The sequence below is a fragment of the Salmo salar genome, chromosome ssa08, assembly GCF_905237065.1.
Source record: "Salmo salar chromosome ssa08, Ssal_v3.1, whole genome shotgun sequence".
NCBI classification, from domain to species: domain Eukaryota; kingdom Metazoa; phylum Chordata; class Actinopteri; order Salmoniformes; family Salmonidae; genus Salmo; species Salmo salar.
The window spans coordinates 26,425,991-26,449,059 of record NC_059449.1 but is presented as its reverse complement, the minus strand read 5'-3'; the positions used below and the strand labels follow the sequence as shown (position 1 = coordinate 26,449,059).

The window sequence follows — 23,069 nt, the reverse complement described above, 5'->3', positions numbered from 1 at the left end:
CAACTCACCTTAACAGACTGACTACAATACATTTACAACACCTCACCTTAACAGACTGACTACACTACATTTACAGCACCTCACCTTAACAGACTGACTACACTACATTTACAACACCTCACCTTAACAGACTGACTACACTACATTTACAGCACCGCACCTCAACAGACTGACTACATATACAACACCTTAACAGACTGACTACACTACATTTACAACACCTCACCTTAACAGACTGACTACACTACATTTACAACACCTCACCTTAACAGACTGACTACACTACATTTACAACACCTCACCTTAACAGACTGACTACACTACATTTACAGCACCTCACCTTAACAGACTGACTACACTATATTTACAACACCCTCATCATAACAGACTGACTACACTACATTTACAACACCTCACCTTAACAGACTGACTACACTACATTTACAGCACCTCACCTTAACAGACTGACTACACTACATTTACAACACCTTAACAGACTGACTACACTACATTTACAGCACCTCACCTTAACAGACTGACTACATTACATTTACAGCACCTCACCTTAACAGACTGACTACACTACATTTACAACACCTCACCTTAACAGACTGACTACACTACATTTACAACACCTTAACAGACTGACTACACTACATTTACAGCAACTCACCTTAACAGACTGACTACACTACATTTACAACACCTCACCTTAACAGACTGACTACACTACATTTACAGCACCACACCTCAACAGACTGACTACACTACATTTACAACACCTCACCTTAACAGACTGACTACACTACATTTACAACACCTTAACAGACTGACTACACTACATTTACAGCACCTCACCTTAACAGACTGACTACATTACATTTACAGCACCTCACCTTAACAGACTGACTACACTACATTTACAACACCTCACCTTAACAGACTGACTACACTACATTTACAACACCTTAACAGACTGACTACACTACATTTACAGCACCTCACCTTAACAGACTGACTACATTACATTTACAGCACCTCACCTTAACAGACTGACTACACTACATTTACAACACCTCACCTTAACAGACTGACTACACTACATTTACAGCACCTCACCTTAACAGACTGAGTACACTACATTTACAACACCTCACCTTAACAGACTGACTACACTACATTTACAGCACCTCACCTTAACAGACTGACTACACTACATTTACAGCAACTCACCTTAAAAGAGTTACTACACTACATTTACAGCACCTCACCTTAACAGACTGACTACACTACATTTACAACACCTCACCTTAACAGACTGACTACACTCCATGTACAACACCTTAACAGACTGACTACACTACATTTACAACACCTTAACAGACTGACTACACTACATTTACAGCACCTCACCTTAACAGACTGACTACATTACATTTACAGCACCTCACCTTAACAGACTGACTACACTACATTTACAACACCTCACCTTAACAGACTGACTACACTCCATGTACAACACCTTAACAGACTGACTACACTACATTTACAACACCTTAACAGACTGACTACACTACATTTACAGCACCTCACCTTAACAGACTGACTACATTACATTTACAGCACCTCACCTTAACAGACTGACTACACTACATTTACAACACCTTAACAGACTGACTACACTATATTTACAACACCTCATCATAACAGACTGACTACACTACATTTACAACACCTCACCTGAACAGACTGACTACACTACATTTACAGCACCTCACCTTAACAGACTGACTACACTACATTTACAACACCTTAACAGACTGACTACACTACATTTACAGCACCTCACCTTAACAGACTGACTACATTACATTTACAGCACCTCACCTTAACAGACTGACTACACTACATTTACAACACCTCACCTTAACAGACTGACTACACTACATTTACAGCACCTCACCTTAACAGACTGACTACACTACATTTACAGCAACTCACCTTAAAAGACTGACTACACTACATTTACAACACCTCACCTTAACAGACTGACTACACTCCATGTACAACACCTTAACAGACTGACTACACTACATTTACAACACCTCACCTTAACAGACTGACTACACTACATTTACAACACCTCACCTTAACAGACTGACTACACTAGATATATTACAGTAAATATATGCTGTGGAATATGTAGAATATATTAAAGTAAAGATATGCTGTGGTATATATATGTAGAATATATTACAGTAAAGATATACTGTGGTATATATGTAGAATATATTACAGTAAAGATATGCTGTGGTATATATGTAGAATATATTACAGTAAAGATATGCTGTGGTATATATGTAGAATATATTACAGTAAAGATATGCTGTGGTAGATATGTAGAATATATTACAGTAAAGATATGCTGTGGTAGATATGTAGAATATATTACAGTAAAGATATGCTGTGGTAGATATGTAGAATATATTACAGTAAAGATATGCTGTGGTAGGTATGTAGAATATATTACAGTAAAGATATGCTGTGGTAGATATGTAGAATATATTACAGTAAAGATATGCTGTGGTAGATATGTAGAATATATTACAGTAAAGATATGCTGTGGTAGATATGTAGAATATATTACAGTAAAGTTATGCTGTGGTATATATGTAGAATATATTACAGTAAAGATATGCTGTGGTATATATGTAGAATATATTACAGTAAAGATATGCTGTGGTATATATGTAGAATATATTACAGTAAAGATATGCTGTGGTATATATGTAGAATATATTACAGTAAAGATATGCTGTGGTAGATATGTAGAATATATTACAGTAAAGATATGCCGTGGTATATATGTAGAATATATTACAGTAAAGATATGCTGTGGTATATATGTAGAATATATTACAGTAAAGATATGCTGTGGTATATATGTAGAATATATTACAGTAAAGATATGCTGTGGTAGATATGTAGAATATATTACAGTAAAGATATGCTGTGGTAGATATGTAGAATATTTTTCAGTAAAGATATGCTGTGTTATATATGTAGAATATATTTCAGTAAAGATATGCTGTGGTATATATGTAGAATATATTACAGTAAAGATATGCTGTGGTATATATACAGTGCATTCGGAAAGTATTCAGACACCTTGACTTTTTCACATTTTGTTACGTTACAGTCTGTACAGAAGTCACTGTACAGCGTTGGCCTGTTAGAGGTTCATGAGAGGGGCTGAATATCAACACAACCATTCTCAGAGCCAGTTTCCCAGACACATTCGCAGTACCCGACTAGTCTGGACTTGAACTCAATCAAACTTCTCTGGAGAGATCTGAAAATAGCTGTGCAGCAACTCTCCCCGTCCAACCTGTCAGAACTTGAGAGGATCTGCAGAGAAGAATGAGAGAAACTTCCCAAATACAGGTGTGCCAAGCTTGTAGCGTCATACCCAAGCAGACTTGAGGCTCTAATCACTGCCAAAGGTGCTTCAACAAAGTACTGAGTAAAGGGTCTGAAAACTTATGCAAATGTGATATTTCTGGGTAGTTATTTTTAAATAAATTTGCTAAAATTTCTAAAAACCCATTTTTGCTTTGTCATTATGGGGTATTGTGATGTCATTATGGGGTATTGTGATGTCATTATGGGGTATTGTGATGTCATTATGGGGTATTGTAGATTGATGAGGAAAAAAAACAGTTTAAGATTAAGCTCTATGGGCTCAACAGCCAGTTGAATCCTGTGGCGCGTTATTCAAATTCTTAGATATGCTATTACTTCAATTTTTCAAAAATATGACTATTTTACACCATTTTAAAGATAAGCCTCTCGTTAATCTAACCACACTGTCCGATTTCAAAAGGCTTTACAACGAAAGCAAAACATTAGATTATGTCAGCAGAGTACCGAGCCAGAAATAATCAGACACCCATTTTTCAAGCTAGCATATAATGTCACATAAACCCAAACCACAGCTAAATGTAGCACTAACCTTTGATGATCTTCATCAGATGACAACCCTAGGACATTATGTTATACAATACATGCATGTTTTGTTCAATCAAGTTCATATTTATATCAAAAACCAGCTTTTTACATTAGCATGTGACTAGCATGTGACTAGCATTCCCACCGAACACTGCCGGTGAATTTACTAAATTACTCACGATAAACGTTCACAAAAAGCAGAACAATTATTTTAAGAATTATAGATACAGAACTCCTCTATGCACTCGATATGTCCGATTTTAAAATAGCTTTTCGGTGACAGCACATTTTGCAATATTCTCAGTAGATAGCCCGGCATCACAGGGCTAGCTATTTAGACACCCAGCAGGTTTAGCACTCATCAAAGTCAGATTTACTATAAGAAAAATGTTCTTACCTTTGTTGTCTTCGTCAGAATGCACTCCCGGGACTTCTACTTCAATAACAAATGTTGGTTTGGTCCAAAATAATCCATCGTTATATCCAAACAGCGGCGTTTTGTTCGATGCGTTCTAGACACTATCCTAAAGGCTAAATAAGGGTGACGAGCATGGCGCAATTCGTGACAAAAGAATTCTAAATATTCCATTACCGTACTTCGAAGCATGTCAACCGCTGTTTAAAATCCATTTTTATGCAATTTTTCTCATAAAAAGCGATAATATTCCGACCGGGAATCTGCGTTTAGATAAACAGACAAAGGAAAACAAAGCATTCGGTCGAAGCGGGCACGCGCCTAAGCCCATAGTACTCTGGTGGCCACTTGCCAAAAAGCGATAAAGTGTTTCAGCCAGAGCCTGCCTCGATATCGTTCAACGTTTTCCCGGGCTCTGAGACCCTATGGAAGACGTAGGAAGTGTCACGTTATTGCACAGATCCTGAGTCTTCAATAAAAAGAGCCAAGATGAAACACTACTTCTCAGACAGGCCACTCCCTGCTTGAAATCTTCTCAGGTTTTGGCCTGCCATAGGAGTTCTGTTATACTCACAGACACCATTCAAGCAGTTTTAGAAACTTTAGGGTGTTTTCTATCCAAAGCCAATAATTATATGCATATTCTAGTTACTGGGCAGGAGTAGTAACCAGATTAAATCGGGTACGTTTTTTATCCAGCCGTGTCAATACTGCCCCCTAACCCTAATTAAGGCTGTAACGTTACAAATTCCGGAAAAAGTCAAAGGGTCTGAATACTTTCCGAAGGTGCTGTATCTCCATGAAGACCAATAATAATTAATAAGGCTGTAACATATCAAAATGTGTTAAAAGTCAAAGTGCTGTTTCTACAGGTCCCTGTAGAATTATTCCTGGCTTGGCAGTGGTCTAGTGGTGTCTGGACAGAGTTCCACACACACACACACACACACACACACACACACACACACACACAATCACGTGGACAGAATCACGTGGACAGAAACACACAGAGAGAGAGAGAGAGAGAGACACACACAGACACTCATAGATTAAAACTCAATAGATAATAAACACAATATTTCACTTTTACTAAAAATATACTAAAAATATCATTAAGGTCTATATTTTCATAGTGACTATGTAGATGGTGGGGGTCACTTCCATTTCAATTCCAGTCAAGTCAGAAAGTAAACCAAATTCAAAATTGTCTTAATTGAAAAGCATTGAGGAGAATTGGAATTAGAGTTTCAGTCTACTTCCTGAATTGACTGGAATTTAAATGAAATTGATCCCAACCATGACTATGTATTGGTTTACCAACCTTTCTCAATGTATTTTTCAATAATGAATTCTCACACCCAGGCGCCATTTAAATCAAATCACATTTTATTGGTCGCATTCACATTTTTAGCAGATGTTATTGTGGGTGTAGTGTAATGCTTGTGTTCCTAGGTTTTAGTCATTAAAACTCGTTTTTCAACCACTCCACAAATGTCTTAACTATAGTTTTGCCAAGTCAGTTAGGACATCTACTTTGTGCCATGACACAAGTAATTTTTCCAACAATTGTTTACAAACAGATTATTCCACTTATAATTCACTGTATCACAATTCCAGTGGGTCAGAAGTTTACATACACTAAGTTGAATGTGCCTTTAAACAGCTTGGAAAATTATTATGCCATGGCTTTAGAAGCTTCTAATAGGCTAATTGACATCATTTTAGTCAATTGGAGGTGTACCTGTGGATGTATTTCAAGGCCTACCTTCAAACCCAGTGCCTCTTTGCTTGACATCATGGGAAAATCAAAAGAAATCAGCCAAAAATTGTAAACCTCCACAAGTGTGGTTCATCCTTGGGAGCAATTTCCAAACGCCTGAAGGTACCACGTTCATCTGTACAAACAATAGTACGCAGGTATAAACACCATGGGACCACACAGCCATCATACCGCTCAGGAAGGAGATGCGTTCTGTCTCCTAGAGATGAACGTACTTTGGTGCGAAAAGTGCAAATCAATCCCAGAACAATAGCACAGTACCTTGTGAAGATGCTGGAGGAAACAGGTACAAAGTATCTATATCCACAGTAAAACGAGTCCTATATTGACATAACCTGAAAGGCCGCTCAGCAAGAAAGAAGCCACTGCTCCAAAACCGCCATAAAAAAAAAGCCAGACTACGGTTTGCAACTGCACATGGGGACAAAGATCGTACTTTTTGGAGAAATGTCAGGAAGTTAAACCTTGGTCGCAAATGGGTCTTCCAAATGGACAATGACCCCAAGCATACTTCCAAAGTTGTGGCAAAACGGCTTAGGGACAACAAAGTCAAGGTATTGGAATGGCAATCACAAAGCCCTGACCTCAATCTTATAGAAAATGTGTGGGCAGAACTGAAAAAGCGTGTGCGCGCAAGGAGGCCTACAAACCTGACTCGGTTACACCAGCTCTATTAGGAGGAATTGGCCAAAATTCACCCAACTTATTGTGGGAAGCTTGTGGAAGGCTACCCGCAACGTTTGACCCAAGTTAAACAATTTAAAGGCAATGCTACCAAATACTAATTGAGTGTATGTAAACGTCTGACCCACTGGGAATGTGATGAAAGAAAGAAAAGCCGAAATAAACTATTATTCTGACTTTTCACATTCTTAAAATAAAGTGGTGATCCTAACTGACCTAAGACAGGGAATTTTTACTTGGATTAAATATCAGGAATTGTGAAAAACTGAGTTTAAATGTATTTGGCTAAGGTTTATGTAAACTTCCGACTTCAACTGTAGTAACTAAAGAGCACACACAGACAACATGCACACGACGGGGATGCGTTCGCTCATCAGCGCTAGTTTCCTTACGATGAGCAGAAATTATACTTGATAACTGAAGATTAAAACTATCCTTAAAATATGTTTTGTATTTTGTAGATTTGCAAAAATATATTTTTTAGCTGTTTATCTCTGGGTTGACACTGAGTTGGCTTTGAATTCTGCAGATTTATTCCAGGGCTTCTACTTGCCAGTCCCAACGGAGCCAAGAGCATGGCAGCTCTCACCCTCCCATTCCCTCCGCTAGACCAGAGCTGTTTCCCATGAATATTGACAGTAAGATGATTGTTCCACGAAATGTGTGTCTTTTGGTTCTCTGATATTTAATGTATAAATGATGCACTAATTAAAAAGCCAACTATTTTTGTGGAACGACTCAAAATTGACTACAAACTTGAAACTTGTGTTAAAGTTAAACACTGAATCCATTAGAATATAGAATATTATTGAAACGTTGAACTATATGTATTATTGCAAGTAAAATGTCAAAACATTTTTGCAATCACAATCTTGTCTGTCAGGATCGTCTTGCGTGTGACAACCCCATATTTCCACAGTGTCAACAAAATGTTCTCCTTTCAGAATTTCAGAAGTGTGTCTTAACTAAATTGGTGGAGATATTGGAGGAGGTGAAACGTGTTGGGAAAGCAGAGCCCTGTGACTCTGAGTTCCATGTGAAGAGGATGGAGACGGAGGAAGACTTTGAGCAACTAGACAAGCAGCTCCAAAGTGTAGATGCACAGAATCTGATGGGGAAATTGAAATTTATTTTGACATTTCATTTACACTGTAGATTTAGTCAGCATTTTTCACACTACCGACCGAAAGCTATACAATTAGTTAATTTCAGTCTTATAAGCAATGCCTGTAGATATCTTTTTTTAAGTAGTCATACTGAGACAGTGATGATTACTGCATAACTTCCGGTGTTTCAAACAAAGTCTCTTGATACAGATTGCAAGGTTAAGCAAAATTGGTGGTAAGGACACAAAGGACTGTGCCAACAAGGTCATGTTGGTATGTCATATCTCTAGAATGGATCCAATAAGTAAGTCATTTTAAAGGTATCGTTAGTGATACAAACTGTCTGCAACAAAGACAGTAAATCCAAGAGCCTTTTCTCCTCAGCAGTTTGAAAGTGTTCATTTCATAAAGTACTTCCTATGTGTGCTTGACTTTCAGGCTCTTTACCAACGGCCTGATGTCCTTGTTCAACTTCAACGGCCATCACGCGAAGCGGGGATTAGGAAACACAACTGTGTACTCTGTTGTCAACGGTCCCTACAAACATGTCATTATTCTGTAGTATATTTTGTATTAATAACTTGGTGGTTTGAGCCCTGAAAGTTGATTGGCTAACAGCCATGGTATATTTGAGCAATAATACATGAGAGCCAATGTGTTATGATGACATTTTATCATGGCTGTGAGTGTCATAGCCATAAAAACAAAGTCCTCCGGGTGTTGTGGTACCGTAACCACACAATACATGGTTACAGTCTGTATCCAGGCAACGCTGAGTTGCGTTGTGCATAAGAACAGCCTTTACTACACCCTCCCATTGCTGAAAGGGTCACTAAGGTCACAGAATCAAAATGACCTGCTCTGTCTGTTTTAATAGGCTAGATTCTTATTTTGTCTTCTAAACCAATTATTAATTTGCATGGTGGTAATTTGTGTAGTCCCTTTTTGAGAAGAATGGTTTTAGGAGCTTGGCAATTTAGATTTATTAACGACAGTCGTCGTTTATTAAGGACAGATTTTTACCTTGTCAGCTCGGGGATCGATCCAACAACTCAAACCACTAGGCTACCTGCCGCCCCCCACCTTGAATGAGGTGATCATGTGACCTTAATGACCTTTTAACCTATTGACACGCAAGTTCTAAAAATGTTTAACGGTCCGCACAACATGACAGGTTCTCAAATTCTTGTTTTATTTTATTTTGCTATGCTGTAGCCCTAATAAAAGCTTTACCATTTGTTGTTCTTCATTAGAGCAGACTCTAGTATGTCATTATGCTGGTGTTGTTCAGATTTCTGTCCTGTCATCAATTAGTCCTTACTATTACTTCATTTCATCACACAGCCTACTAGTCCTGCATTTAAATACATTCAAGCATTCTCTTGAATAATTATCCTACAGTATACAATGGCCTAAATAATAATTTCATTAGTACAGATCAACTCTCTGGTACACCTATCATTTATTTTGTGTTGTTTACACGGCACCATCTTTCACTTTCAACCAAAACGGGCAGTAGACGGACGTCTTTTCAACTTTCAACCAAAACTGAATGTATATTAGCCGTCGGGCATAGTCGTCTTTTTAAGGAAAGTTTGCTGTGTGGGACTTTTCTACTGTATCTTAGTCCGTTCAGTTCTGACATCGCTCATCCATATTTATATAGTCTAAATTCATTCCTACTGAGATTTGTGTGTATTGAGTAAATGTTGTGTAATTTGTTAGATATTACTGCACTGTCAGAGCTAGAAGCACTTCGCTATACTCGCAATAACGTCTGATAATCACGTGAAAGTGACCAATAAGATTTGATTTGCAGTAGTCGGCGACTGTTTCTCCTTTATATCTGGGGTCGTATGCCACCCTGTGGTCGATGGTGGAATCATATTTTACTGAGAGCAGAAAACAAGCGTGATGAAACTATTCCTACAATGTCTGGAACGCTACAAAACACCAGAAATAGTTGGTGTCTTTCGGTTGGCTGTGTGAGCACGAATGTGATTTCAGCATTTCTACCGTGTTGCATGATGGGAAAAATAGTCAGACAGCGATATAATATAATAAAACAAAGTGCATCGCTTTTCCACCGCTTTGTCCGCAACTGTATTAGTAAACGTTATTAGACCCTGGTCGATATGATGTGGTATTGTCAGTAGTACAAGTGGTAACCGTTAGACAAACACCTTTGTCCTGGAATGAGTGCCCCTCTACCAACGTGTACAACTCATACTTACCTGGCAAGAGAGACAACGTGATCAAGGAGGCGGTTCACCCTGGACGAGGCTCAGCCATTGCACTCCGGCTGTGCTGACCCCTGCGAATTTCCCAAATGTGGAAATCTCGATTGCATAATTTCTGGTAGTGGGGGACTGCGTTCGCGCTCTCCCCTGAACTTGATGTTAAAAATAATGTATAAGCTGGTATTCTGAGTTTTAACTCTTTGAGTTCTGTTGACAAAGAGATTTATCATCATTTACATTTTCTTCCTTATCAGATGAATGGTTATAGAATGTAGGATATATTTAAAAGCCAACTAAGGCCTCAGAGATACATTTTGTCTTCTGATAACCACAATGTGTGTGATCTGTTATTGTAGCACTGGTGATTATTTATGCCTGTCATGTCCTGATTATGTCAAGGAAAAGGCCTACTTGTGAATGGATCATTTTGCGCCCTCAGATCTAATCTGGATTGAGGTGTTTTATTTGCTAGATAATTAAGTCATTTATAGGACCGTTTGTAATTTAAGACCACAATAAACAGGCTGCCTCACATACGGTCGTGATTGGGAGTCCCATATCATCTGAAATGGAATCGGTCTATATCACCAAGGCTCATCAACTTTGTATATTGTATCCATTACCATTCCACAGATATTTCCCTGGTCAGCTATTACCATGACAACAGACATTTCCCTGGTCAACCGTTACCACGACAACAGCCATTTCCCTGGTCAACCATTACCATGACAACAGACATTTCCCTGGTCAACCATTACCATGACAACAGACATTTCCCTGGTCAACCATTACCATTCCACAGACATTTCCCTGGTCAACCATTACAATGCCACAGACATTTCCCTGGTCAACCATTACCATGACAACAGACATTTCCCTGGTCAACCATTACCATTCCACAGACATTTCCCTGGTCAACCATTACAATGCCACAGACATTTCCCTGGTCAACTATTCCACAGACATTTTCCTGGTCCACTTATTTCCTGATGAAGTCAGTCAAAACAGAGAAATTATTGCCAGTATATTCCTCTATCTGTTCATAAATTACTTTTTCCAGCATCTTAGACCGCTCACTCAAAATTGATACAGGTCTGTTTTGCTGCCCTTCTTGTGGATAGGGGTCACTCTAGCATTGGCCATATACCACAAACCCCCAGAAGGGCATTATTGATATTAGAAACTGGTTACCAACTAAATTAGAACAGTAAAAATATTTGTTTTTGTCAATCTGCATTCAGGGCTCAAACCACCCAGTTTATAATTTATAATAGATCACCTGTCTGAAAAGATACATACTATGAGTTGCAGTAGCCTATTCAATTGGCCCAGCGTTGTCCAGGTTTGGCCGGTGTAGGCCTTCATTGTAAATAAGAATTTGTTTCTTTGGGATAGGTGGGACAGTAGCGTCCCACCTGGCTAACATCCGGTGAAATTGCAGAGCGCGAAATTCAAATTAAATTACTATAAATATTAAACTTTCATGAAATCACAAGTGCAACACATCAAAATAAAGCTTAACTTGTTGTTAATCCAGCCGCCGTGTCAGATTTCAAAAAGGCTTTACGGTGAAAGCAAACCATGCGATTATCTGAGGACAGCGCCCAGCACACAAATGCATAACAAATCATTTTCAACCAGGGAGTTGCGACACGAAAGTCAGAAATAGCGATATAATATATGCCTTACCTTTGAAGATCTTCTGTTGGCACTCCAAAAGGTCACAGTTACATTACAAATGGTCCTTTTGTTCGATAAAGTCCTTCTTTATATCCATAAAAACTCAGTTTAGCTGGCGCGCTTCATCAATAATCCACTCGGTTTCCTTCCTTCAAAATGCATACAAAATGAATCCCAAACGTTACCAATAAACTTATCCAAACAAGTCAATCAACGTTTATAATCAATCCTTAGGTATCCTAATACGCAAATAAACAATACAATTTAAGACTGAGAATCATTATTGTCTTTACCGGTGAAAAATACCAAAGAACACTCTCAGTCACGCACTTGGAAACACTACAGCCAAAATGGGAGCCACCTAGTAAAACTGCAATTTCTGGCTCATTTTTTTTTTTTAAACAGCCTGCAACTCTTTCTAACGACTGTTGACATCTAGTGGAAGCCCTAGGAACTGCAATCGGGCACGATTTCGCCCTTTTATAAAAGTGCCAGCCATTGAAATCAGTGGTAGGAGGATTTCTTTTGGGGGGAGGGGGATGGTTTGTCCTCGGGGTTTCGCCTGCCATTTCAGTTCTGTTTTACTCACAGACGTTATTTTAACAGTTTTAGAAACTTTAGAGTGTTTTCTATCCATATCTACCAATGCATATCCTAGCTTCTGGGCCTGAGTAGCAGGCAGTTTACTTTGCGCATGCTTTTCATCCGGAAGTCAAAATATCGCCCCCTATCCCTAGTAGCTACTACTGTGTCTTGTTGTTGTTGATGAAGTAGTAGGCGACTGTTTCTCCTTTATATCTGGGGTCGTATGTGATGAAACTATTCCTACAATGTCTGGAACGCTACAAAACACCAGAAATAGTTGGTGTCTTTCGGTTGGCTGTGTGAGCACGAATGTGATTTCAGCATTTCTACCGTGTTGCATGATGGGAAAAATAGTCAGACAGCGATATAATATAATAAAACAAAGTGCATCGCTTTTCCACCGCTTTGTCCGCAACTGTATTAGTAAACGTTATTAGACCCTGGTCGATATGATGTGGTATTGTCAGTAGTACAAGTGGTAACCGTTAGACAAACACCTTTGTCCTGGAATGAGTGCCCCTCTACCAACGTGTACAACTCATACTTACCTGGCAAGGGAGACACCGTGATCAAGAAGGCGGTTCACCCAGGGCGAGGCTCAGCCATTGCACTCCGGCTGTGCTGACCCCTGCGAATTTCCCAAATGTGGAAATCTCGATTGCATAATTTCTGGTAGTGGGGGACTGCGTTCGCGCTCTCCCCTGATCTTGATGTTAAAAATAATGTATAAGCTGGTATTCCGAGTTATAACTCTTTCAGTTCTGTTGACAAAGAGATTTATCATCATTTACATTTTCTTCCTTATCAGATGAATGGTTATAGAATGTAGGATATATTTAAAAGCCAACTAAGGCCTCAGAGATACATTTTGTCTTCTGATAACCACAATGTGTGTGATCTGTTATTGTAGCACTGGTGATTATTTATGCCTGTCATGTCCTGATTATGTCAAGGAAAAGGCCTACTTGTGAATGGATCATTTTGCGCCCTCAGATCTAATCTGGATTGAGGTGTTTTATTCGCTAGATAATTAAGTCATTTATAGGACCGTTTGTAATTTAAGACCACAATAAACAGGCTGCCTCACATACGGTCGTGATTGGGAGTCCCATATCATCTGAAATGGAATCGGTCTATATCACCAAGGCTCATCAACTTTGTATATTGTATCCATTACCATTCCACAGATATTTCCCTGGTCAGCTATTACCATGACAACAGACATTTCCCTGGTCAACCGTTACCACGACAACAGCCATTTCCCTGGTCAACCATTACCATTCCACAGACATTTCCCTGGTCAACCATTACCATGCCACAGACATTTCCCTGGTCAACTATTACCATGACAACAGACATTTCCCTGGTTAACTGTTACCATGACAACAGACATTTCCCTGCTCAATCATTCCCATTCCACAGACATTTCCCTGGTCATCCATTACCATGACAACAGACATTTCAGCCATTGCACTCCGGCTGTGCTGACCCCTGCGAATTTCCCAAATGTGGAAATCTCGATTGCATAATTTCTGGTAGTGGGGGGCTGCGTTCGCGCTCTCCCCTGATCTTGATGTTAAAAATAATGTATAAGCTGGTGTTCCGAGTTATAACTCTTTCAGTTCTGTTGACAAAGAGATTTATCATCATTTACATTTTCTTCCTTATCAGATGAATGGTTATAGAATGTAGGATATATTTAAAAGCCAACTAAGGCCTCAGAGATACATTTTGTCTTCTGATAACCACAATGTGTGTGATCTGTTATTGTAGCACTGGTGATTATTTATGCCTGTCATGTCCTGATTATGTCAAGGAAAAGGCCTACTTGTGAATGGATCATTTTGCGCCCTCAGATCTAATCTGGATTGAGGTGTTTTATTCGCTAGATAATTAAGTCATTTATAGGACCGTTTGTAATTTAAGACCACAATAAACAGGCTGCCTCACATACGGTCGTGATTGGGAGTCCCATATCATCTGAAATGGAATCGGTCTATATCACCAAGGCTCATCAACTTTGTATATTGTATCCATTACCATTCCACAGATATTTCCCTGGTCAGCTATTACCATGACAACAGACATTTCCCTGGTCAACCGTTACCATGACAACAGCCATTTCCCTGGTCAACCATTACCATGACAACAGACATTTCCCTGGTCAACCATTACCATTCCACAGACATTTCCCTGGTCAACCATTACCATGCCACAGACATTTCCCTGGTCAACTATTACCATGACAACAGACATTTCCCTGGTTAACTGTTACCATGACAACAGACATTTCCCTGCTCAATCATTCCCATTCCACAGACATTTCCCTGGTCATCCATTACCATGACAACAGACATTTCCCTGGTCAACCATTACAATGCCACAGACATTTCCCTGGTCAAACATTACCATGACAACAGACATTTCCCTGGTCAACCATTACCATTCCACAGACATTTCCCTGGTCAACCATTACAATGCCACAGACATTTCCCTGGTCAACTATTCCACAGACATTTTCCTGGTCCACTTATTTCCTGATGAAGTCAGTCAAAACAGAGAAATTCTTGCCAGTATATTCCTCTATCTGTTCATAAATTACTTTTTCCAGCATCTTAGACCGCTCACTCAAAATTGATACAGGTCTGTTTTGCTGCCCTTCTTGTGGATAGGGGTCACTCTAGCATTGGCCATATACCACAAACCCCCAGAAGGGCATTATTGATATTAGAAACTGGTTACCAACTAAATTAGAACAGTAAAAATATTCGTTTTTGTCAATCTGCATTCAGGGCTCAAACCACCCAGTTTATAATTTATAATAGATCACCTGTCTGAAAAGTATATATGAGTTGCAGTAGCCTATTCAATTGGCCCAGCGTTGTCCAGGTTTGGCCGGTGTAGGCCTTCATTGTAAATAAGAATTTGTTTCTTTGGGATAGGTGGGACAGTAGCGTCCCACCTGGCCAACATCCGGTGAAATTGCAGAGCGCGAAATTCAAATTAAATTACTATAAATATTAAACTTTCATGAAATCACAAGTGCAACACATCAAAATAAAGCTTAACTTGTTGTTAATCCAGCCGCCGTGTCAGATTTCAAAAAGGCTTTACGGTGAAAGCAAACCATGCGATTATCTGAGGACAGCGCCCAGCACACAAATGCATAACAAATCATTTTCAACCAGGGAGTTGCGACACGAAAGTCAGAAATAGCGATATAATATATGCCTTACCTTTGAAGATCTTCTGTTGGCACTCCAAAAGGTCCCAGTTACATTACAAATGGTCCTTTTGTTCGATAAAGTCCTTCTTTATATCCATAAAAACTCAGTTTAGCTGGCGCGCTTCATCAATAATCCACTCGGTTTCCTTCCTTCAAAATGCATACAAAATGAATCCCAAACGTTACCAATAAACTTATCCAAACAAGTCAATCAACGTTTATAATCAATCCTTAGGTATCCTAATACGCAAATAAACAATACAATTTAAGACTGAGAATCATTATTGTCTTTACCGGTGAAAAATACCAAAGAACACTCTCAGTCACGCACTTTGAAACACTACAGCCAAAATGGGAGCCACCTAGTAAAACTGCAATTTCTGGCTCATTTAAAAAAAAAACAGCCTGCAACTCTTTCTAACGACTGTTGACATCTAGTGGAAGCCCTAGGAACTGCAATCGGGCACGATTTCGCCCTTTTATAAAAGTGCCAGCCATTGAAATCAGTGGTAGGAGGATTTCTTTTGGGGGGGAGGGGGATGGTTTGTCCTCGGGGTTTCGCCTGCCATTTCAGTTCTGTTTTACTCACACACGTTATTTTAACAGTTTTAGAAACTTTAGAGTGTTTTCCATCCATATCTACCAATGCATATCCTAGCTTCTGGGCCTGAGTAGCAGGCAGTTTACTTTGCGCATGCTTTTCATCCGGAAGTCAAAATATCGCCCCCTATCCCTAGTAGCTACTACTGTGTCTTGTTGTTGTTGATGAAGTAGTAGGCGACTGTTTCTCCTTTATATCTGGGGTCGTATGTGATGAAACTATTCCTACAATGTCTGGAACGCTACAAAACACCAGAAATAGTTGGTGTCTTTCGGTTGGCTGTGTGAGCACGAATGTGATTTCAGCATTTCTACCGTGTTGCATGATGGGAAAAATAGTCAGACAGCGATATAATATAATAAAACAAAGTGCATCGCTTTTCCACCGCTTTGTCCGCAACTGTATTAGTAAACGTTATTAGACCCTGGTCGATATGATGTGGTATTGTCAGTAGTACAAGTGGTAACCGTTAGACAAACACCTTTGTCCTGGAATGAGTGCCCCTCTACCAACGTGTACAACTCATACTTACCTGGCAAGGGAGACACCGTGATCAAGAAGGCGGTTCACCCAGGGCGAGGCTCAGCCATTGCACTCCGGCTGTGCTGACCCCTGCGAATTTCCCAAATGTGGAAATCTCGATTGCATAATTTCTGGTAGTGGGGGACTGCGTTCGCGCTCTCCCCTGAACTTGATGTTAAAAATAATGTATAAGCTGGTATTCTGAGTTATAACTCTTTGAGTTCTGTTGACAAAGAGATTTATCATCATTTACATTTTCTTCCTTATCAGATGAATGGTTATAGAATGTAGGATATATTTAAAAGCCAACTAAGGCCTCAGAGATACATTTTGTCTTCTGATAACCACAATGTGTGTGATCTGTTATTGTAGCACTGGTGATTATTTATGCCTGTCATGTCCTGATTATGTCAAGGAAAAGGCCTACTTGTGAATGGATCATTTTGCGCCCTCAGATCTAATCTGGATTGAGGTGTTTTATTCGCTAGATAATTAAGTCATTTATAGGACCGTTTGTAATTTAAGACCACAATAAACAGGCTGCCTCACATACGGTCGTGATTGGGAGTCCCATATCATCTGAAATGGAATCGGTCTATATCACCAAGGCTCATCAACTTTGTATATTGTATCCATTACCATTCCACAGATATTTCCCTGGTCAGCTATTACCATGACAACAGACATTTCCCTGGTCAACCGTTACCACGACAACAGCCATTTCCCTGGTCAACCATTACCATGACAACAGACATTTCCCTGGTCAACCATTACCATTCCACAGACATTTCCCTGGTCAACCATTACAATGCCACAGACATTTCCCTGGTCAACTATTCCACAGACATTTTCCTGGTCCACTTATTTCCTGATGAAGTCAGTCAAAACAGAGAAATTCTTGCCAGTATATTCCTCTATCTGTTCATAAATTACTTTTTCCAGCATCTTAGACCGCTCACTCAAAATTGATACAGGTCTGTTTTGCTGCCCTTCTTGTGGATAGGGGTCACTCTAGCATTGGCCATATACCACAAACCCCCAGAAGGGCATTATTGATATTAGAAACTGGTTACCAACTAAATTAGAACAGTAAAAATATTTGTTTTTGTCAATCTGCATTCAGGGCTCAAACCACCCAGTTTATAATTTATAATAGATCACCTGTCTGAAAAGTAAATACTATGAGTTGCAGTAGCCTATTCAATTGGCCCAGCGTTGTCCAGGTTTGGCCGGTGTAGGCCTTCATTGTAAATAAGAATTTGTTTCTTTGGGATAGGTGGGACAGTAGCGTCCCACCTGGCCAACATCCGGTGAAATTGCAGAGCGCGAAATTCAAATTAAATTACTATAAATATTAAACTTTCATGAAATCACAAGTGCAACACATCAAAATAAAGCTTAACTTGTTGTTAATCCAGCCGCCGTGTCAGATTTCAAAAAGGCTTTACGGTGAAAGCAAACCATGCGATTATCTGAGGACAGCGCCCAGCACACAAATGCATAACAAATCATTTTCAACCAGGGAGTTGCGACACGAAAGTCAGAAATAGCGATATAATATATGCCTTACCTTTGAAGATCTTCTGTTGGCACTCCAAAAGGTCCCAGTTACATTACAAATGGTCCTTTTGTTCGATAAAGTCCTTCTTTATATCCATAAAAACTCAGTTTAGCTGGCGCGCTTCATCAATAATCCACTCGGTTTCCTTCCTTCAAAATGCATACAAAATTAATCCCAAACGTTACCAATAAACTTATCCAAACAAGTCAATCAACGTTTATAATCAATCCTTAGGTATCCTAATACGCAAATAAACAATACAATTTAAGACTGAGAATCATTATTGTCTTTACCGGTGAAAAATACCAAAGAACACTCTCAGTCACGCACTTGGAAACACTACAGCCAAAATGGGAGCCACCTAGTAAAACTGCAATTTCTGGCTCATTTAAAAAAAAAACAGCCTGCAACTCTTTCTAACGAGTGTTGACATCTAGTGGAGGCCCTAGGAACTGCAATCGGGCATGATTTCGCCCTTTTATAAAAGTGCCAGCTTTTGAAATCAGTGGTAGGAGGATTTCTTTTTGGGGGAGGGGGATGGTTTGTCCTCGGGGTTTCGCCTGCCATTTCAGTTCTGTTTTACTCACAGACGTTATTTTAACAGTTTTAGAAACTTTAGAGTGTTTTCTATCCATATCTACCAATGCATATCCTAGCTTCTGGGCCTGAGTAGCAGGCAGTTTACTTTGCGCATGCTTTTCATCCGGAAGTCAAAATATCGCCCCCTATCCCTAGTAGCTACTACTGTGTCTTGTTGTTGTTGATGAAGTAGTAGGCGACTGTTTCTCCTTTATATCTGGGGTCGTATGTGATGAAACTATTCCTACAATGTCTGGGCTAAAACGCTACAAAACACCAGAAATAGTTGGTGTCTTTCGGTTGGCTGTGTGAGCACGAATGTGATTTCAGCATTTCTACCGTGTTGCATGATGGGAAAAATAGTCAGACAGCGATATAATATAATAAAACAAAGTGCATCGCTTTTCCACCGCTTTGTCCGCAACTGTATTAGTAAACGTTATTAGACCCTGGTCGATATGATGTGGTATTGTCAGTAGTACAAGTGGTAACCGTTAGACAAACACCTTTGTCCTGGAATGAGTGCCCCTCTACCAACGTGTACAACTCATACTTACCTGGCAAGGGAGACACCGTGATCAAGAAGGCGGTTCACCCAGGGCGAGGCTCAGCCATTGCACTCCGGCTGTGCTGACCCCTGCGAATTTCCCAAATGTGGAAATCTCGATTGCATAATTTCTGGTAGTGGGGGACTGCGTTCGCGCTCTCCCCTGATCTTGATGTTAAAAATAATGTATGAGCTGGTATTCTGAGTTATAACTCTTTGAGTTCTGTTGACAAAGAGATGTATCATCATTTACATTTTCTTCCTTATCAGATGAATGGTTATAGAATGTAGGATATATTTAAAAGCCAACTAAGGCCTCAGAGATACATTTTGTCTTCTGATAACCACAATGTGTGTGATCTGTTATTGTAGCACTGGTGATTATTTATGCCTGTCATGTCCTGATTATGTCAAGGAAAAGGCCGACTTGTGAATGGATCATTTTGCGCCCTCAGATCTAATCTGGATTGAGGTGTTTTATTCGCTAGATAATTAAGTCATTTATAGGACCGTTTGTAATTTAAGACCACAATAAACAGGCTGCCTCACATACGGTCGTGATTGGGAGTCCCATATCATCTGAAATGGAATCGGTCTATATCACCAAGGCTCATCAACTTTGTATATTGTATCCATTACCATTCCACAGATATTTCCCTGGTCAGCTATTACCATGACAACAGACATTTCCCTGGTCAACCGTTACCACGACAACAGCCATTTCCCTGGTCAACCATTACCATGACAACAGACATTTCCCTGGTCAACCATTACCATGACAACAGACATTTCCCTGGTCAACCATTACCATTCCACAGACATTTCCCTGGTCAACCATTACAATGCCACAGACATTTCCCTGGTCAACTATTCCTACAGACATTTTCCTGGTCCACTTATTTCCTGATGAAGTCAGTCAAAACAGAGAAATTCTTGCCAGTATATTCCTCTATCTGTTCATAAATTACTTTTTCCAGCATCTTAGACCGCTCACTCAAAATTGATACAGGTCTGTTTTGCTGCCCTTCTTGTGGATAGGGGTCACTCTAGCATTGGCCATATACCACAAACCCCCAGAAGGGCATTATTGATATTAGAAACTGGTTACCAACTAAATTAGAACAGTAAAAATATTTGTTTTTGTCAATCTGCATTCAGGGCTCAAACCACCCAGTTTATAATTTATAATAGATCACCTGTCTGAAAAGTACTACATACTATGAGTTGCAGTAGCCTATTCAATTGGCCCAGCGTTGTCCAGGTTTGGCCGGTGTAGGCCTTCATTGTAAATAAGAATTTGTTTCTTTGGGATAGGTGGGACAGTAGCGTCCCACCTGGCCAACATCCGGTGAAATTGCAGAGCGCGAAATTCAAATTAAATTACTATAAATATTAAACATTCATGAAATCACAAGTGCAACACATCAAAATAAAGCTTAACTTGTTGTTAATCCAGCCGCCGTGTCAGATTTCAAAAAGGCTTTACGGTGAAAGCAAACCATGCGATTATCTGAGGACAGCGCCCAGCACACAAATGCATAACAAATCATTTTCAACCAGGGAGTTGCGACACGAAAGTCAGAAATAGCGATATAATATATGCCTTACCTTTGAAGATCTTCTGTTGGCACTCCAAAAGGTCCCAGTTACATTACAAATGGTCCTTTTGTTCGATAAAGTCCTTCTTTATATCCATAAAAACTCAGTTTAGCTGGCGCGCTTCATCAATAATCCACTCGGTTTCCTTCCTTCAAAATGCATACAAAATTAATCCCAAACGTTACCAATAAACTTATCCAAACAAGTCAATCAACGTTTATAATCAATCCTTAGGTATCCTAATACGCAAATAAACAATACAATTTAAGACTGAGAATCATTATTGTCTTTACCGGTGAAAAATACCAAAGAACACTCTCAGTCACGCACTTGGAAACACTACAGCCAAAATGGGAGCCACCTAGTAAAACTGCAATTTCTGGCTCATTTAAAAAAAAAACAGCCTGCAACTCTTTCTAACGAGTGTTGACATCTAGTGGAGGCCCTAGGAACTGCAATCGGGCATGATTTCGCCCTTTTATAAAAGTGCCAGCCATTGAAATCAGTGGTAGGAGGATTTCTTTTGGGGGGAGGGGGATGGTTTGTCCTCGGGGTTTCGCCTGCCATTTCAGTTCTGTTTTACTCACAGACGTTATTTTAACAGTTTTAGAAACTTTAGAGTGTTTTCTATCCATATCTACCAATGCATATCCTAGCTTCTGGGCCTGAGTAGCAGGCAGTTTACTTTGCGCATGCTTTTCATCCGGAAGTCAAAATATCGCCCCCTATCCCTAGTAGCTACTACTGTGTCTTGTTGTTGTTGATGAAGTAGTAGGCGACTGTTTCTCCTTTATATCTGGGGTCGTATGTGATGAAACTATTCCTACAATGTCTGGAACGCTACAAAACGCTACAAAACACCAGAAATAGTTGGTGTCTTTCGGTTGGCTGTGTGAGCACGAATGTGATTTCAGCATTTCTACCGTGTTGCATGATGGGAAAAATAGTCAGACAGCGATATAATATAATAAAACAAAGTGCATCGCTTTTCCACCGCTTTGTCCGCAACTGTATTAGTAAACGTTATTAGACCCTGGTCGATATGATGTGGTATTGTCAGTAGTACAAGTGGTAACCGTTAGACAAACACCTTTGTCCTGGAATGAGTGCCCCTCTACCAACGTGTACAACTCATACTTACCTGGCAAGGGAGACACCGTGATCAAGAAGGCGGTTCACCCAGGGCGAGGCTCAGCCATTGCACTCCGGCTGTGCTGACCCCTGCGAATTTCCCAAATGTGGAAATCTCGATTGCATAATTTCTGGTAGTGGGGGACTGCGTTCGCGCTCTCCCCTGATCTTGATGTTAAAAATAATGTATAAGCTGGTATTCTGAGTTATAACTCTTTGAGTTCTGTTGACAAAGAGATTTATCATCATTTACATTTTCTTCCTTATCAGATGAATGGTTATAGAATGTAGGATATATTTAAAAGCCAACTAAGGCCTCAGAGATACATTTTGTCTTCTGATAACCACAATGTGTGTGATCTGTTATTGTAGCACTGGTGATTATTTATGCCTGTCATGTCCTGATTATGTCAAGGAAAAGGCCTACTTGTGAATGGATCATTTTGCGCCCTCAGATCTAATCTGGATTGAGGTGTTTTATTCGCTAGATAATTAAGTCATTTATAGGACCGTTTGTAATTTAAGACCACAATAAACAGGCTGCCTCACATACGGTCGTGATTGGGAGTCCCATATCATCTGAAATGGAATCGGTCTATATCACCAAGGCTCATCAACTTTGTATATTGTATCCATTACCATTCCACAGATATTTCCCTGGTCAGCTATTACCATGACAACAGACATTTCCCTGGTCAACCGTTACCACGACAACAGCCATTTCCCTGGTCAACCATTACCATGACAACAGACATTTCCCTGGTCAACCATTACCATGACAACAGACATTTCCCTGGTCAACCAT

The 23,069-nt window shown here is 39.7% G+C and overlaps 5 non-coding genes and 1 pseudogene across 5 annotated transcripts; all 6 read left to right on the top strand.

Moving 5' to 3' along the window:
• Positions 1-10,219: 10,219 nt before the first annotated feature.
• LOC123744311 (U1 spliceosomal RNA) lies at positions 10,220-10,383 on the top strand. Its single transcript, XR_006770891.1, has one exon. It is a non-coding gene; the product is annotated as a U1 spliceosomal RNA (small nuclear RNA).
• Positions 10,384-13,038: 2,655 nt separating this feature from the next.
• On the top strand, positions 13,039-13,202 carry LOC123744307 (U1 spliceosomal RNA). Its single transcript, XR_006770887.1, has one exon. It is a non-coding gene; the product is annotated as a U1 spliceosomal RNA (small nuclear RNA).
• A 718-nt stretch (positions 13,203-13,920) lies between these two features.
• On the top strand, positions 13,921-14,065 carry LOC123744313 (uncharacterized; annotated as a pseudogene).
• Positions 14,066-16,849: 2,784 nt separating this feature from the next.
• Positions 16,850-17,013, top strand: LOC123744306 (U1 spliceosomal RNA). The gene has a single exon (XR_006770886.1). It is a non-coding gene; the product is annotated as a U1 spliceosomal RNA (small nuclear RNA).
• A 2,523-nt stretch (positions 17,014-19,536) lies between these two features.
• Positions 19,537-19,700, top strand: LOC123744305 (U1 spliceosomal RNA). Its single transcript, XR_006770885.1, has one exon. It is a non-coding gene; the product is annotated as a U1 spliceosomal RNA (small nuclear RNA).
• Positions 19,701-22,266: 2,566 nt separating this feature from the next.
• LOC123744304 (U1 spliceosomal RNA) lies at positions 22,267-22,430 on the top strand. The gene has a single exon (XR_006770884.1). It is a non-coding gene; the product is annotated as a U1 spliceosomal RNA (small nuclear RNA).
• The last annotated feature ends 639 nt before the right edge of the window (positions 22,431-23,069 follow it).